Here is a 17,951-nt window from a genome sequence, read left to right as displayed (position 1 = left end):
CTTCTCATTATCGTGGCTTCTCTTTGTTACGGAGCACGGGCTCTAGGCATGCGGGCTGCAGTAGTTGTGGCACGTGGGCTCAGGAGTTGTGGCTCCCGGGCTCTAGAGTGCAGGCTAAGTAGTTGTGGCACACGAGCTTTGTTGCTCCGCGGCTTGTGGGATCTTCCCGGACCAGGGCTCAAACCCGTGTTCCCTGCATTGGCAGGCGGATTCTTAACCCTGAACCACCAGGGAAGTCCCGGCACCTTCTTTTAAAAGCCTTTTTTTTTTTTTTAATGGTGGAGACTGCTCAGTTGCTCAGGAAACCTCTTTCCACCGCTCCTGAGCATTAAGCTAGACACTTCCCAGCCTTCCTTGCAATTGGGCGTGGCCACGTCCATGGTTCTAGCCAATGGAATGACAGCAGAGCTGTCTTCTCTAGTTATAGCTCTGGTCCATAAGAAGCTCCCCACAGGACTCTCCGGGCTCTTTCCACTCTTACCAGTTTGATGCAAGTAAGTGTCATGACCTTGGAAACCAAGGTTGAAAGTGGTAGGTCCAGAAGGTTATGGAGGCTGGGTCCCTGAATCAGCATGGAAGGAGGACCACCTACCTATCTAGAGTTGCCTAAAAACAAGAATACCCAGTCACATGTGAATTTCAAATAAGCAATGAATAATTTTCAGTATAATATGTTGGGGACAAACTGGGGAGAGAGGCAACCCCAGTCACGTTTCTGTAACTGCTCTGGGCTCTTAGGATCACTGGGTAAACAGCTATCATTTGGAACCTACTTAGACTAAAAAATTATCTGTTGTTTATCTGAAACTCAAATTTAACTAGGTATCATATTTTATCTGGCAACCCTACAACCTGTCAGAACACCTGTCTAGTATTTTACAGGAGTGAGACATAAATGTCTGTTGTGTTTGAGCCATTATATATTTGGAGGTTTGTTTGTTATAGCAGCTAGCATTCTACCATCGCTCCCTTGAGGCATCAGATATTAAACAGCCCAGGAGTCCAGCCCTGTATGGACTAATCAGCATTTATGCAAGTGGATGTCTTGTCACCAGCTCTTCCTGCCTGGACTGCTGTAGCTCGGTAGAGCCTATGAAGCTTTCACCCCTCTCTCTTCTATGGACACATTTGGAGCACCGGAGAGGACGAGAGAACAGACTTAGTTCTCACCCTACCCTGTACCCCATGGGTGACTCCACTTGGGTTCACCAATAATTCCAGGGCGCTCATGAGCAGATGCAAACCAAGGCTCAGAGAGTCCAGAGACAGTAAATCTGGGATGAAAGGGGTGCAGGTAAGCTTCGGGAAAAAGTAGCAGCAACACTGAGCCCCTCCTGGGAACATGAAAATAGCTACCATCTTTGGCACTCACAGAGTAAGTGCCTTGGTGGATAAGTGAGTGACTGGTCCATGCTGGGACAGTCTGGATAAGGAGTTGTGGAGCAGCTCAGAGAGTCAGGAATATGGAATCTTGAAGTCAGGTCCTGAGGCCCCTGATGGGAGCTCCCAGGGAGTTATTTCCAATGTGGCCCAGAAAAAAGAACCAAGACTTTGGAGCTACGAAGACATAGGTCAAGTACTGACTTTGCTGTTTTTGAACTGTACGACCTTAAGCAGGTTATTTCATCTCTCTGAGCCTCAGTTTCCACCTCTATAAAGTGGAATAACACCAAACAAGTGTTGGAAAATTACCCAAGATAATGTACCCAAAGTACATAGTAAATGATACTTCCTCCCCTGGGGGGTCTGGTAGCTGGAGAGAAGATATGAAGGGGAGCTCACCTTCTTTATCACTCCCCAGTTTCCTTTAATATGCATGTCCTCCCCCCTCCTTCCCTTCCCCACTGCCCATGGCCCATGAGCCAATGGCCCAGAGACCACTCCAGCCAGGGCTGGAATGTTTCTGAGGCCTCCATCTTTCCTTCTAGTCTAGGACCACAGAGTCCCCATCGCCAGAGAAATAGGGTTCCAAATAGAAGTTGGGCTCCAGGCCAGCCTCCCACAACAACCTCTCATAATATTGCTAAAACGCTGCCCCTTATTAGCAGAATGGACTTTAAGTGGGTGAGGCTGGGAACGCAATCACTGCCTCCAGCCTTGTTCCTCCAGACCTGAGCCTCACTCCTGCAGAAGAGACCCTCTTGGGAACCTTACACTCCAGGGATGGCAGGTGAGGCCTGAGCTCCAGTGCCCAGATGCTCATTTCCAGCACACCCATCACTCACCTGCTTCTGGAAAAGCTCCCGTTGGCTCCTCTGGAGCCATTACCGCTCGTCATGTTTATCTGCATTTAGGTGCGGTGGGGATTCACACACTTCAATCTGTCTTTGCTCATGAAGCAATGGCCCCAAAAATGGTAATGACGCCTCTGCCGCTGCAGCATTACTGCATTCTTTACATATAGGGTTGCTGGATTTAGCAAGTAAAAGCACAGGAAGCCCAGTTAAGCTTGAATTAACAGATAAACAATGAAGAATTTTGTAAATATAAGTATATGCTTATTTGGGATATACAGTAAAAAAATTTTTTTCATTTTTATCTGAAATTCAAGTTTAACAGGGCGTCTTGTGTTTTATCTGACAACTCTACTCACCCAGCCCCCTGCTGCAGCTGGGTCACACCCAGCTAGAGAGTTTTCACAGTCAGGCAAGAACTGGGGGTTAGGGGCATCTCTCTCCTTGGACAGATTCCAATTCTGACTTCTGCACCCACCTTCCCCTTCCACAAGCTCCTTGCATTTTCCTAAACACACACTGTCCCACCTGCAGGGCTTTGGCCACACCATTTCCTCTGCCTGGACTCTCCATTTCTCTACCTTCCTGTTCCTTCAAAGCCGAGTTCCTGGGCCACCTTCTCCCTAACATGCCAAGCTTCCCAGCTAATTGATTCCTCTCCCTCTGCCCTTCCACAGCCCAGTGTCTGCCACTCTCTTAGGACCATGAACACTTCCACTGGAGCAGCTGCTCTGTGCCAAGCTCTGTGTGGGACCCAGTCTCGGGACCGTGTGTGGCTCCGCATGTGTGCATGTCTGTGTATCTGTGAAAACGTGCACACGAGCATGTGCGGGGATGAGGTGGGAATATCCTCAAATGTTTATGTTAAAATTAACCTCCTCGTGTACTCTGAAGAAACAGAGATCTGCACAAGATTATGTCCAAGGAAACTCATCCTGGCTTTTTTTTCTGAGTAAAAAAAAATAAAAATGACCTGAACATCCAACAGTAGAGAAATGGTTCCATTAGGAAACTCATATATAATGAAATGTGGTGCAGTCATTAAAAACGATGTTATGAAGGAATATATACTGACAGTGGTAAATATTCATGATGTCAAAAGAAGTTCATAAACCAGATACGCTAGTGCCCTAACTTTTATATCCCTGTGATAAGACATGAATTTGAAATATTAATTGGTTTGTTCTCATTGTCTCCCCTGCACCACTTTTACCCCATGCCTTCACCCCCCATGAGAGCATGTCATGCCCCACCCCATTCCCATTACCCAAGAGGGTAGTTGTCGGAATAGGACCAAAGAATAAAAGTCCCAGGGAATTCCCTGGCGGTCCAGTGGTTAGGACTCCACGCTTCCACTGCAGGGGGCATGGGTCTGATCCCTGGTCAGGGAACTAAGATCCCACGTGCCAAGCATGGCCAAAAAAAACAAAAAACAAAAAACCCCCAAGTTCTTAGGTTTTAAGTTCAGGAGCCATGGCCCAAGGTGTAGGATGGACAAGTGAGCAGGTGGGCACCATCCACCAGTTACCCCCTGCTCACCCAGATGAGACAAAAGGCACTCGGGCCTGAAGGGGGAGGAGGAGTTTGCAGATGAAGATATAGCTCAGTTGCTGGTGCAGGAGAGCCCTGAATGCTGCCACCTACCTGCCTTGGGTCTAATCTCACAGGAGGGGAGGAAATGCTAAAAGCCCCAGGTAAGTGTGGACACCCAAGAGCAGAGAGCCTCTGAGCCTACACCAGTTGGGGAGGCAGCCGCTGGAGAACAGAACGGAGACGTGGTGCCTCCGGACCTGAGTCGCCAGTACTGCACCCCCTGCCACTACCCCATGCAGTTTCTTGTAGCCCCTGACTGCGTGGCAGGGCATTCAGAAAATTCTCACGGTTCCCAAGTGGGGCACTCAGGTTGACTGAAAAGTCATGAGTCACAGTTTTGTGGCCAGGAAGGCCCTCAGGGGCGGGTGCAGCCACACTCAGTGGGTTTCAGCCCAAAGGGGCCCACCCAGCTGGGCCAGAAGGGCAAGGGGCATGTAGGCCATGGAGATCCAGGCAGAGAAACAGCGCTCCGCCCACCACTTAGAGTTGACCTAGAGGGTGGGACAGAGAGGAAACCCTGACGGGGGGGAGCAATCCTGAGTGTGTCCGAGCTCTAAAACCTCAAGTCACTGAGAAGTCCCAGAATAATAATGACTTCGGTAAGATACAACTAGACTGATTTTTCTGCATCAGGCAGAACAGGGGCACAAGAAAAAAATGCCCACTTATAGGAAAAATAAAGGTACATCTGGGTGCATCAACCTTGAGCTATGAAACTCCTTCCCACGGAGCGCAAACACACTCCCATCAGACTAGAAGACCTGGCCTGAAATGCTAACGGCGGTTAACAACACCCAGGGACGGCGGCATCCCCGATTGTCTTGATGTTCTTCTGTGACTTTTTCTGAATTACCAGGACCCCTCAGTAGCTTCCCTGGAATTCTCTAGGGTATGACGTCAGGACAGACCAGCCTGGCTGTCCAATCCCAGCCTCCAGGAGCAGGTGTGATCACTCCTGAGGCCAACTCCCAGGAGTGAGTTTTCCAGAAGGGTTGTCTAGGCTTCACCTCTCTCTGAGCAACACCATCTCTCCCACCACCCAGCCATCACCCTAAAAATCTACATCTTATAGTAAGCAGTGGAAGGTATTAGCAGGGGAAGCTGGAGGAATAAACCTACAATATGACCTTCATCCCCAATTCAGAGATGTTTCCTCTCCAGGATCTTGGCTAATGACCTTGTGTGACTACATATCACCTCATTCCATTATGGTCAGAGGGCTTCAGAGCCATCAGGATCATTCCCAAAGCCCAACCTTAGAAGAGAAGTCAAATACCAATATTGTGTAGAATATGCATGTGTGAAAGGTGAGGAAGCCCAGCTCAGACCATTTATTCTCCCTCCCTCTCAAAAGAAGGTCACAACAGGCCCTGAGATGAAGAGAATGCACAGTAATAAGAATAAAGCTCTTACACTGAGAACTTGGACTCTCAGTTCTGTGCTAGTTGCTCCATGCATTTTATCATTTTCCAATAACCCATGAATAGCTTCTCCTCTTACCACTAAGTGCCTGTACATCCTGGTATTCCAAGACAGTCCTGGTTTATGCCTGTTGTACCAATGCCATGTCCCAGTCTGGATGACCTCAACAGTCACACTAATTATTATTCCTCTTTTATAGATGAAGGTATGGAGGCTCAGAGAAGTGAGGTAACTTCCCCCAGGTCACACAGCTAGAATGTGGTGGGCCTGAGAGTTGGACCCAGTCTATCTGACTCTGGAGGGTGCAGGTCATTAGTTAGCAATAGAGAGGAACACAGTCAAGAGAAACAGGCAGGGAAAGGACTGCCAGACAGTCGGGAGCGACAGGAAAAATTGCCCCCCTTTCTGCCTTATTTTCCCAACATTTCAAAATAAACATGTAACCCTTTTACAGATCTCCCCATAAAAATAAAAACCAATATAGTTTGTGTTGGGGATGCTCTTGCAGACAGTGCTCATTAGAGGGACACTGCCTCCCCCGACCCTGCTCAGGGAGCATCTGGCCAGGAGCCCCAGAGCCCTGTGCATCTGGGCAACCCCTTTTGCACCTGCTGTTGAGGGTGGGGTGGACAGAGATGCAGCAGAAAGGGCCCAACATGAGGGCCCCAAAGGCCAGCTTCTGGTCCCCTCCACTCTCCCTGTCTGAGCCACATCTCCTCATCTGTGAAATGGGAGTGATCATCCAGGTCCTACCTGCTTCCCAGAATTCTGCCAAGGGAACCTGAGGGTACAAGCTTGGTTAAGTGATATTTTCTAGAAGCCCAGGCCACAGAGGCAATCAAGCTGTCAGCATCCCTCTGCACAGTGGACATTGCCCAACTCCTGTGAGGTGGCCGTGGGACCTTGTGCCCAGAGCAGGCTCAGCTCACAGCTGTGGGGCCTCATTTGGCTTGGGTTGGCATGGAAGTTCCCCACTCCATCCTTTATTTTATATATATATATATATATATATATATATATATATATATATATATATATATATAATTTATTTATTTATTTGGCTGCGCTGGGTCTTAGTTGCAGCAGGCGGGATCTTAGCTGCGGCGTGCGGGATCTAGTTCTCTGACCAGGGATCGAACCTGGGCCCCTGCATTGGGAGCATGAAGTTTTAACCACTGGACCACCAGGGAAGTCCCTCCATCCTTTATTTTTCATCCCCTCATAGGACCTTCAAGTAAATTGAAATACAGTCCTCATCTGGGAGGAAAAGAAAACTGCAGCACTCAGCCAAGGGTGTATTGATCATGTCTCAGGCCAGAGACCCCAGACTCAATGTGGAAAGTGGAAATGGAGCTGAAAGGAAGCCACTGACAAGGGACCCTGTGGTGCAGGAATGGGGTTGATCCTACTTGCAGACCCTCCACAGAACCTAGCCTGGCTGAGCTGAGGCAAAGCACACACAAGCAGCCAAATCTCCTCAGGGAGACAGAACTTTTCTCAAGGAGTTCCTTCTCCCCTTCTTTTTGTCCGCAAAGAAGAAGCCTGACAACTTCCCGAGGAATACTTGCTCTGAAATGATGGAGGGACAGAGAGGGACCGCTGGGCCTCTGCTGGGGGAATGACCCCATGAGACTGCTTGTCCCACAATTTCTATAAACAGCATGCAAGGCTGGGTAATGGATGGAGCACTGGGTTATCCAAAGACCCAAGTCTGGAACATAGAAGATGTATGACCTCTAAGCCTCAGTTTCCTCATCCAAGAAATAGGACTGTTAAATATGCTTTGCCTACATCCCTGAATGGTGAAGTCTCACTAGCCCACTAACAGGTAGGGAGACTAAGGCCCATAGGAAGGGGTTGAGTGGTTCATCTACTCACTAGCCCAGCATCTTCTCCATTATCTCTTCTCCTCTTTTCATGCTCTTAAAAGAGATACTCTGTTACCTTATCCCCAGAACACTATTCCAGTCATATCTGGCACTTGATTCAAATTAATTCACAGACAAAGTCTCTGGAGCCATTTTTTCTTCCATCCCTCCCCAAAGAGGGATGCCCAATTCCTGTCCTCCTTACCCACAGATCCCTCAGAGCCATTCCAGCACCAGTCCACCCTGGATCTCCCTTTCTCATCTGTGGGTGACCTGAGGTTAGATTTTATAGATTCCAGGGCCACTGCAAGGGAGTGGCTCAGAAGAAGCCCACTGCTCTTCCCAACCCAGCTTCTCAAACGTGCGTCCTTCTCCCTCCAAAAAACCAGGAGAACAAGGGGAGGCCTCCAATGGGGACGCCATTTACAGACAACACTTAACAGTGACAAGAGCAGGGCAATGACCTTCATAGGAATCCCTCGTAGTAACATTTCAGCCCTGGCCTGCGACAGGCTCCACTGACTCCTGGACATAAATTACTTGTTCATTATCAGGCCCCGACATGGGGAAGGATGTCAGCAGCTTGACTGTGTTTGTGTCCTGTGGTAGGCGGCTGCAAGCTGGGCTGCCACTGTCCATGGTGCTGTTTTACACGGGCTGGCGCTGCTGCCTTCATTGCCAGGCAGGCTCAGGCCTCAAGCTACCCACCAGCTTTGTGCCTCATGCAGGTAACCCTAGATTCTGGGCTGGGAGGCAGGGAGGATGCACAAGTCCTCATGACAAGGTGGCCAGAGGTAAATGGAGATGGAAATTCAGCACCAAAGTCAAGCTGCACAGAGCCTGACTTGAGTTAATTCTGAGAGCTACCACTTACTGAGCTCTTGCTGTAAGCCAGGTACTATGCTACATATATTAGTAAGAGATGGAATCCTTTGGTTGCAAGTGGCAGAAACCCAGCCCAAACCAGCTTAACCCAAAAGGGAAATGTTATGGACATTCACTTAAATAGTGAAACCACAGTAAAGACACTGGAATAAGAGATTATTGGAGCCAGGGATTCAAGTGCAATCAGGGCTCTCTCTCTCCACTTCTCTGCTTCTGTCCAAGTTGGTTTTTTTCTGATGAATCAGCTATCCCCCCAAGGCCAGAGCCATGCCTGCAGGCAACTTCTAGCTTACATCTTATGTCTTTACAACAGAGAGGAAAGAGATCTTCTTTCCCAGCTAGAGTATGAAATCCCAAGGACAGACTCTGATTAGCTCCACTAATCTTAGCAGAGCTGCCCATGCTGGGGGTTCCCTCCAGGCTCTAGGAAGGTGATCCTCTAAAGTGAGGAATACCTGAATCCTGGCTTCAGAGCAGACCTGATTCAGAGAAGCCCACGGATGCCTGGGAGGCGCAGGGTCCAGGAGCACTAAGGCCACGGCTGTGCTGGCCATCATTCTGCAAGGTGGACGCCTCCACCCAGCAACCACCAGGGGCAGTGAGGCCAGGGGACTGCCTGATCCAACCACGGTTAAAGCTGTGAGCCCCTCATCTCCAGGACCACATCTAATTCCTGGGGCCAAGGTTTGCTGAATGAATAAAGAAATGCACCAAAGGACAACAGAATCAGTGAGGGAGGAAAAGCAGCATTGACTGAACACCTGGGACAAGCTGGGTACTCCTTGTAGGTTATCTCACTTCACACCCAGCCACCAAGCCCAAGCCAGATGATCCAACCAAAGCTCAAAGTGAAGCTTCACAGCCAGTGACAGATGGGGCTGTCTGGTCCCAGACCTCCCTTCACCCAGAGTCTACACGGAGAGTGCCATGAGGCAGGGTATGAATCTCCAGCTTTGCTCAAGGGAGATGCCTAGCTGGCTTGTGAGGTGTCCCCTGGTGGCTGTAGCCACATTGGTGTCCCCTGGTCAGCGACTGGGGGCGACTGAAGCAGGCAAGGCCCAGGAGGCCTCCGAGGCAGAGTGCCTCCCCATGGGCTGCTCCCGCCTCCCCACATTGGCCCTCCTAAGAGAGGTGCCCACCCTGTGTTGCTGACAAAGGGCTCCAGCAGACAGAGTCCCCGGGCCAAGCAAACCCCGAGGTCCCCAAACTTTCCACTTCCATAAAGTGCTCTGATCTTGTCAAATTGCTACCAGAGGAGTCATAGCTGAGTGAACACTTGCCAGGTTCCCGCAGCTCTCCCGAGAGCTGTCACCGTCCTCATCCATCATAATTGAAGCAGTCCACCTGCTCCAGGCCCATCTTTCAAATACAATGATGGCTGAGATGCGATAGATGTGTCTTGTCATCACCTTGACTTTTTTTGGAGAATGCAAAGGTCAGAAGGGATCCTGGGGGCAGGTGAAGCCCTGATCTCAAGGTGGAGAGCTGACTGCCTCTCCCACTGAGCACCAGTCCTCACCACGGCCATCTGCTACCTCCCACCAGCTGCCTCCCTGGCATCAGGTCCAGAGGAGAGCTGGAGACTCCCTTTACCCCAAGACCCCCAGTTCCTGCATCTGCCTGCCATCTGTAGTTCTGCAGAGAGACAGACTCCAGAGGGCCAACAGGGTTTGGCACTGACTTCCATGACCCCTAGACTCAGGATGACCCTAAGATACAAACTTTTTCATGTGCCTTCACTCAGTCCATACCCATGACTGCTGGCCTTGGACCCGTTTGTCTGGTAAGAGAAATGGTTATCACTGGTTATCTACCCTCAAGTCTGTTAATGAGTGCAGTGGGTATGAATAGGTGCAGAGAGACAGACGGCACGTTGCCCTGCCTCAGCCCCAGCCCCAGCCCAGCCAGAGTCGCCTTTCTGAGCAAAGCTCCACCTGTTCGTGGTCCTCCTGCTCAGAGGCCTCCAGAGCTCCCTCCATCTGCAGAATAAAGACAACACCCCTGGGCTTGGCACTCAAGGCGCCAAAGAAGCAGGCAGTTTGAGGAGCAGTAGGGGCCCCTGAAAGAATCAGTGCTCACTTAGTTTAAGAAAGAATTCATTTTTTCACAGTTAGAGATGTTCTAAGATGCAAAGGAGTGTCAAGGGAAGAATGAGTTCCCTGTCTCCAGAGGCATTCAATTACAGCCAGAAGATCTTCTGGAAGGCTGCTGCTGGGGTTCAAGAATGGATTCAAAGTGGGGAGGGGATTGGAATGGGGTGGCTCTTTGTGTGCCCCCAACCTGAGTTCTCGGACACTCACTCTTCAGTCTCATCTCCTGTTGTGACCACCTCCAGGCCCTTGGTCAGGCAGGTTCTTCAATCTGGAGCAGGCTTCTCCTCTGCTACCAGCACAGCTACCCTACTCAGCTATTCTTTGATTCAGCAGCACAGTTGCTGAGCACCTAACTCTGTGCTGGGGATACAGGGATCACTAAAACATCATCCCTGCCCCCAGAACCCCAACCAGCTGTCTCCCTCCTCCTACCCTCAGGGCTGCTGAGCACAGCCGGCCAACATCACACAATTGGGAAGCCCAGAGCATAGCCTCCACCCCCTCCCATTCAGAAGCACTGGCTCCTGTCCCTCCGTCACGCAGGCCGTGAGCAGGCACAGGGCTTCGTCTGCCCCTCTTGCCCAGAGCCCCAGGATGGGGTGGGAAGGGGCATGGGGAGGGCAGGAAGCAGACCACATGGGCTCTGCACAGGGAACCAAGGAGCTCCCACAGTCCCAGGTTCACACTGGGCCACTTCCAGACCTCAAAACATTCAGGAGCCAGGTCCCTGGTCTCAGTCAATGGTTCAGTGACTCAGGTAAATTCCAGTTTATTCTCCCCAGATCTGGGTCACAGTCCCTTGCCTCATCTAGAGAGGTCAACCCCTAACAGGCAGAGGAATTGGGACCTTGTGTCTCACAACACCCTATCTACACTGTGCCTGTGACTCTAGCATTGAAGCCATAATCATTGTGGAAACTTGCAAGGTTTCTCCCAACAACAGGATTTTTATCAGAGCGAACTGATTCTCCTCATTGGTGTCACATCCTACCTACTCCTGCTCACCCAGGAAGGGTTCTGAAGTCCCAAGGAGGTGCCCACAGGCTGGCCAGAGGGAAGCTTAGGGTGGGAGGGGCTGGAACGAGTGGTCCCCTTCCCTCGTCCCAGCAGTGAGAATGGCACAGCGCCTGACACATAAGTACTTATAATACAGTTTGGTTATTATTATCCCCATTTTAAAAATAAGAACACTGAAGTTACACCCCTTGTCTGGGGTCCCACCGCTGGGAGTGGAGGAGCCAGAACCTGAGCCAGATCTGACTCCAAGCCCACCCTCTGGGATCTACTGATGGTTCTCAGGGTACAAGTTCTTCCTGGGGTCAGTCCCTGCATTGGTGGTGTGATGGGAGAGGACTAAGACACTTGTTTTATGCAAAGTCCTCTTTCCAGGTGCACAGGCATTGTGAATATTCATCTTGGCACCAGGGTAGCGCCCTCTGCATAGACAGAGAGGCCTCCCTGCAAAAAGACTATCACCTGTTCGGATTATAATGCAGACCAGGGTTTCCTCAACCTGGTTCCACTGGGTTCCCCAGTCCCCTCAGCCATCCTCACCCCTGCTCCCTCTTACGCTCTACCCCATCCAGGGGGTCAAAAGCAAGTCCCACAGCTCCCAGGTCCTCAGGATTCACAACCTCTCATCTGGACATGGCAGTAACTTCCTCCCTGCCTCCTGCCTCCCCTCCACCCATGCTCCATACACAGCCTGCCATCTTCCCAAAGTTCCAGAATGCACCTGACCTTGTCACTTCCCTGCTGAGAACCCTTCCATGTGGGCTGCGTCCATGGGCCACAGGGCCCTGCATATCTGGCTCCCAACTGCTTTCCCGCCTCATCTTCCCCCCTCTCTACCACACGACCACCTTCCTGTCCCTGGGCTATTACCCTTGCTATTCCCTCTGTCTGTCACCTCTTCCCCAACTATTCCAGTCCCCTTCCTCCTTGAAGCCCGGCCAGCCCCCAGAGCTGGGGAGGAGGATGCTTCCTTCCCTTCTCCTAGCACATTAGTCACGCCTTTTCCCGGCACTGACTTCCTCTGTCCTGGTGCCTTAGCCAGTGTCCCCACATCTGTCCCCTCCCTCGTTAGCGTGTGAACCCACTGAGGGCAGTCTGAGGCTTGGCCACCTCTACTTCCCCAGCACCTCGCATTGAGGGCAATCAATATTTTAGGAACGACTTCATGACAGTAATTCTGCCTTAATTTTGTATAGTACTGTACTTGTAAAAGCAAGTTCCCATTAACTACTTCATTTTACTCTTAAATTTCTCCTCTGGTGATGGGTGACCAAATATTATTCCCATTTAATGGATGAAGAAACTGAAGTTCAGCGAGGTTAAATGCTCCTCCGCCACCCAAGATCTCACGACTAATCAGTAGCAGGGCCTGACCCCGACCCAGGTGCTCAGAATCCCATTCCACTGGTATGTTCTGCCACACCAAGATTTTCTAGGCATGGTTAGAAATCCTTGAAAAACACCAAGGCATAGGAACGTTGCCTGATGACTGTGGCTTGGAAAATGCTATTCTGGTTTTTTGAAAGAGGAATAAGGAAGGTGGCCCAAATCAGAAACCAGTGACCTTGACATTGACCCATGCAAGATTGGCGGGTTGTGAGCAGCCAGAAAAGACAGGCATCAGTAGGAGGTAAGGGCCTGGATGAGACCTCAGCATCCACATTTACCAAAGGGAAGTGCTCATAGACAATTACAGTCGACCACAAAAATCTACGATTCTACTAAGAAGTAGAATCTGATGTATTTCCTGATCAGTAACCTTTGGTCTCTACAAGATCCCCCCTGCCTGCTGAGTGTTCAGTGCTTGTCTTAGCTGACTTCTTTTAGCCACATCTGTGTGTGTGTGTGTGTGTGTGTGTGTGTGTAAAATCCTCTAAATTACCCAGTACCAGCCGCCCCATCCAGGGACTCAGGTCCTGTTTCTTAATGATGATTGATGGCTTTGAAGATGCAGTGGATCAATAGGGTCTGAATTCCTAAACTCTTGACAAGAGCTGGAGTCAATGCCTGCCACACAAAGCAGAAGGGAGCCCTGTCCCTCACCCTCCTGCTCCTTCAACGGTCAGATAAACCAGAAATGGGGCCTCCTGGGGTCACTCAGAAAGATGGCACACCATACTTCGTCTGCATTGCAGCAGCAGGTCCTTCGTTCACTCAACAAATATTTAACCATCTTATCTGTAAAGGACTGTACTGAGCACTGCTATGTGCCAGGCATTACGTCCAGCTCTTGAATGCATCCTCTCATTTGGTCCTCATGGCAACCCTGCGAGGAATTTGTTATCATCCCTATTTGACAGAAGGGGGAAGCCCAGGTGAGGTCTTTTGGCCAAGGTCACAGAGCTAGGAAGTGTTGGAGGCAGGATCTGGGGCTAGAGTCCTCACCCTGGCATGCATAAAGTTTCACAGGAGGGAGAGATGACCTGGCCATGGAGGGAGAAGGGATGTAATCAGGGAAGATGAGGTTTGTGAGCCAGACCTCCAAGGACAAATTGGATTTGAAAAAGAAAAGAAAAAGAGGGCGAGCGTTCTAGCCAGACCCCGTAACTGGAGCAAGGGCAGGGAATGCAGGCATTTCAGGAAAGGAGGAGGGTAACCGGGTCTGCAAAGAGCAGAGACTCCACGGAGAGGGACCAGAGCAGGATGATGCCGGGAAGGTGGTTCAGGGTCAAACGAGGCAAAACGCAGGAGCGATTTTTTCCTGAGTGGGGAATAGGGAGCCACAGAAGGCAAGGTTTCCACGCAGGAGAGGATCACCACCAGGGCTGTGAGTCCAGAAAGCCACCTGGAGGTGTCCTCAACAGCAAGACAGAATCAGAGAGCAGACCCGGCCAGGGAGAGATGGAGAGATGGGCGTGTTCGTCCCCTGGCCCCAGACCCGGGTGTGGGCTGTGCTCGCTAGGTCCCTGCCCTGGCCGCAGCTCCTGGCTCTGGGGCGGGCAGGTAGCAGGGGCCCAGCGGGCGGCGGGGGAGGCGGTGTGGGGGCAGCGGGCGGGAGGCTCCCCCTCGACAGGTAAGTGATTGGATTAAGAGGCCTGTCTGACAGGATGTCCGTTCAGCCACGGAGGCTAATCAACTTCCCCATCCTGTCTGCTAATAAATCCTGCTCCGGGGACCACTCTGCCTGATGATCTCTCCTTGGGGACCGCCGCAGACTTCTCCCGGAGAACACTCGCGCAGTCTATTAAAGGAGTCGCCTCGCGCCTGTCAGGCCCGCCGTCCCGGGGAGTCTCGGGAGGTGCCCATCACCCAGGTGCGCCCGCTCCGAGGCGGCCGCCAGGACGGCGCGGATCGCGACGACACGAGCCATTGTTCCGCCGCAGCGGGGCTGACAGCCCGCCCGGGTCCCCGCTCCGCCAGGGGCCGCGCTCCTCCCGGCGGCGGCCCCAGACCCGCGCTGGGCCTCTGCGAGCAGCCCGGGCTCCTGCAGGGCTCCGCGTGCATAAATTAGGAGGCGGCAATTGTTGGATCTATAACATCTATAGAGAAGATGTATAAATAAATTAAAGCTTTAATTATTTTCTTGGATTCGCCGCAGCTCAAGAGGGCTAGCGGAAAGCTGTCGGGGAAGGCCTGACTCTCTCCAGAAACTGTTCTAGTTTGCTTAAATGCAGTAATTTCTTCTTCCCTTTCTTTCCCCCACCCGCCAAAAGGCACCAAGGGGGCTCAGAAACAATGTCCTCTGTTGCTCAAGATAAAAAGCCCAGGCCTTTTGACTTGAAGACCCAGCTGCTTCCAAAATAGGATGCTTCCCCAACACCAGCACACACACGCACACACGCCCCTACCACCAGTTTTCTTTTCTGTGAATAGTGTCTATGGGCAGAGTTCAATCCCACATTTTCATCAGATCTGGAAGAACCTCCAAGGGCGCTATTAAATATGTGAAATATGCCAGAAATATTCACGCAATCCCCATCTGGCCCTGGGAGGAAAGAAGAAAGGACTGGCGAAGTGATAAAGTGTGTTTGTTTTTTAATCTAGATGACATGTTTTACATCATTAAAAAGGACAATTATTTTTAAAATTCAGCCTGCACGCTTCAATGGTTCGGGAGGTCTGCCACCATGGAATCCATCAGGACCTCCCTCCATAGCCAGGCCTGGGTCCATCCTTGAGGCCAAGTCACATTCTTAAACATTCAAAACCATGGAGGCAATTGAGAGTCAGGTAAAAAGCCCTCATCTAGGAGTCACCTTTCCCAGGAGAAGGGGGGGCTCCTGATCTCACAGGTCAGAGGATCCTAAGCTCAGGCAAAGGAATTTCAAAGGGTGATGGAGGTTCGACAGAGTTCAGAATGTCCAAACCACCAATATCTTTGAAACAAAGCACCAGTTATCCCATTATGAAAACCCTGCTGATTGCTCTCCAGATTACGTCTCACCTCTGCTGTCACTGGTCCAGGGTCACACCCTAGTGAGGGAAGCAGCTGGGACTTCTGCCCCATCATCTGAGGCCAAACCCAGGCTCCTCTCCGGGACACCCAACAGTCAGCTCTTGAAACTGTTCCTCAGCCCCGCCCCTTGGTTTCTTATTCTGCTTTGAACACAGGCCAGAGGTCAGTATATTAAAGTGTAGGTCTACTTGAAAACATGCATCCCTTTTGACTCAGCAAATGGATTTCTAGGAATGTCTAGAAAGACAAGCAAGTCACCAAGAAAATTATGCAAAGATCAGTCTTAATGATGTTCATCATGGTGTTATTTACATTAGGTTAAACCCTATGAAACTGCCATTTCTTAGGTCAAGAGCAGCCAAATGTCAGAAATTTCATGTTGTTCAGTTAAATTATATAAAAAATTTAGAAACTCTTAAACGTCCATTAATAGAAATGGTTGGCTGCATTTCCGTACCCACTGAAAAACTACTTAGCTGTTGGAAATGATGTCACAGAAGTATACTTGGTAGAACATAAGGAATTCAGAATTATTTTCAATAAAAAATAATGCATACCATCTGATCCCTTTTCTGTAAAAATGAAAAATAAATATGAGAGATAAGGATAGACCCCAAGATGTTGAGAAGGGTTTTCCCTTGATATTGGGATTGCACATGATTTTCATCTTCTTCTTTTTGTTTATCTGTATTTTCTGACTTTTATAACAAATGTGCATTGCTTGTATAATAATAAAAGTAAGCAACAAAGGGTTTAACACACACATATACCACACACACACACAATAATAAAATAAAGTGTGGGTCCCAGAGCTGAATCTGAGATGTGACCAAAGCTGAAGAGAGGAGACTGCCGTGTCACAGTCCGGACCTGAATGCGCACCTCTGCTCTTTGTTGCTGGCAGGAGGCAGGCAGAGGAGGCCAGACAGGAACTCGGAGAAGGGGTGGTGCACTTTCTAGGCATTCAGGCAGCCGAGAGGCAGAAAAGGCCAGGGTGGACAGGGGTGGGTAGATGGAGAGGGCAGGGCAACCTAGACTCAGAAGAGCCCTTGGAGATGATTTTGTCTAACACCTTGGACAGGTGGCAGAGAGAAGCAAGGAGGTGTTTAGGGTACCAGGTAAGCTCATAGCAGAGCCAGGTTTGGGACTCAGCTTTTTCTAACCCCAGGCTTTGCAAGTGGCCACAAGACCAACCGAGCAGAGTGGGGTGCATGGATGGGCACTGCAGAGCCATCCCAGGGAGGTGTGGCTGCGTGGGTGGACAATCCCTCAGTCCAGGCAGCTCTCAGAGTGCAGCCCTGGACTTGGGGTCTCCAGGAGCACAGGTGCGCGCTGAGCCAGCTGTCTCCAGCCACGGTGGCCTGTTAATAACCGCGCTAACTGTCCCCACACACGTCAGCACTAATCTCCCACACAGCCTTCCAGGACCTGATATATCAGAATGGAGGGCACGCTCTTAAAGGGTCACAGCCCACCGCAGATCTCCGCTCCTTTAGCGATAAGTGGCGGAACATATTTTCTCTGCTAACACTACTGTATGTTAGAGGATAGATTATTTTAGGAATCAAGACTAAATTGAAACAAGGCAGGCTTGATTTTTTTACCCCAGAACCATAGGAGTGGGTCATCTATCAGTGTGATGCAGTGGGCACAGTACTAGAGAGTGACTGCAAAGCCCAGGGCGGAGGTCTCGGTTCCAGCACTGATTTGCCCAAGTGACCTTGGGCAAGTCACTTATCCTCATTGAACCTCAGCTTCCTCATCATCAAGGCGGGGGCCACTGTCTCCTGCCCTGGTACATCAGATGGTCTTACAAATACATCAGAGAAACACAAAACGGACATTTTACCAGGAAGGACATACACATGGCTGGTAAATACAGAAAAAAATGTTCAAAATCCCTAATCAAATTAGAAATACAGATTAAACCAGCTAGAGGAAATTTTTGATTATCAAATTGACAAAGATTAAAAGGTGATAAAAGCCAGCATCAGTGACTGTGGAGAGATACAGGCCTTTCAAACACTGGTGCTGAGAATATAAATCAGAATGACCTTTGTGGGGGGCAAACTTGGCTGTTAAAATGAGCTTACCCTCTGACACTGCAACTCCAAACCCAGGAATTTGTCCAGAGGAAATAATTAACTGTGTGAACAAAAATGCAAGAACTGGGCTCCCCTGGTGGCGCAGTGGTTGAGAGTCTGCCTGCCGATGCAGGGGACACTGGTTCGTGCCCCGGTCCGTGAAGATCCCACATGCCACAGAGCGGCTGGGCCCGTGAGCCATGGTCGCTGAGCCTGCGCATCCAGAGCCTGTGCTCCGCAACGGGAGAGGCCACAACAGTGAGAGGTCCACGTACCGCAAAAAATTAAAAAAAATTTTTAAATGCAAGAACTTTAAGAATTTTATCCCAGAATCTGCTTATAATAGTGGGGGGAGGGGGTGA

Source organism: Hyperoodon ampullatus, assembly GCF_949752795.1.
Source record: "Hyperoodon ampullatus genome assembly, chromosome: 6".
In the NCBI taxonomy this organism is placed as follows: Eukaryota; Metazoa; Chordata; class Mammalia; order Artiodactyla; family Ziphiidae; genus Hyperoodon; species Hyperoodon ampullatus.
This window is presented reverse-complemented; position numbering follows the sequence as displayed.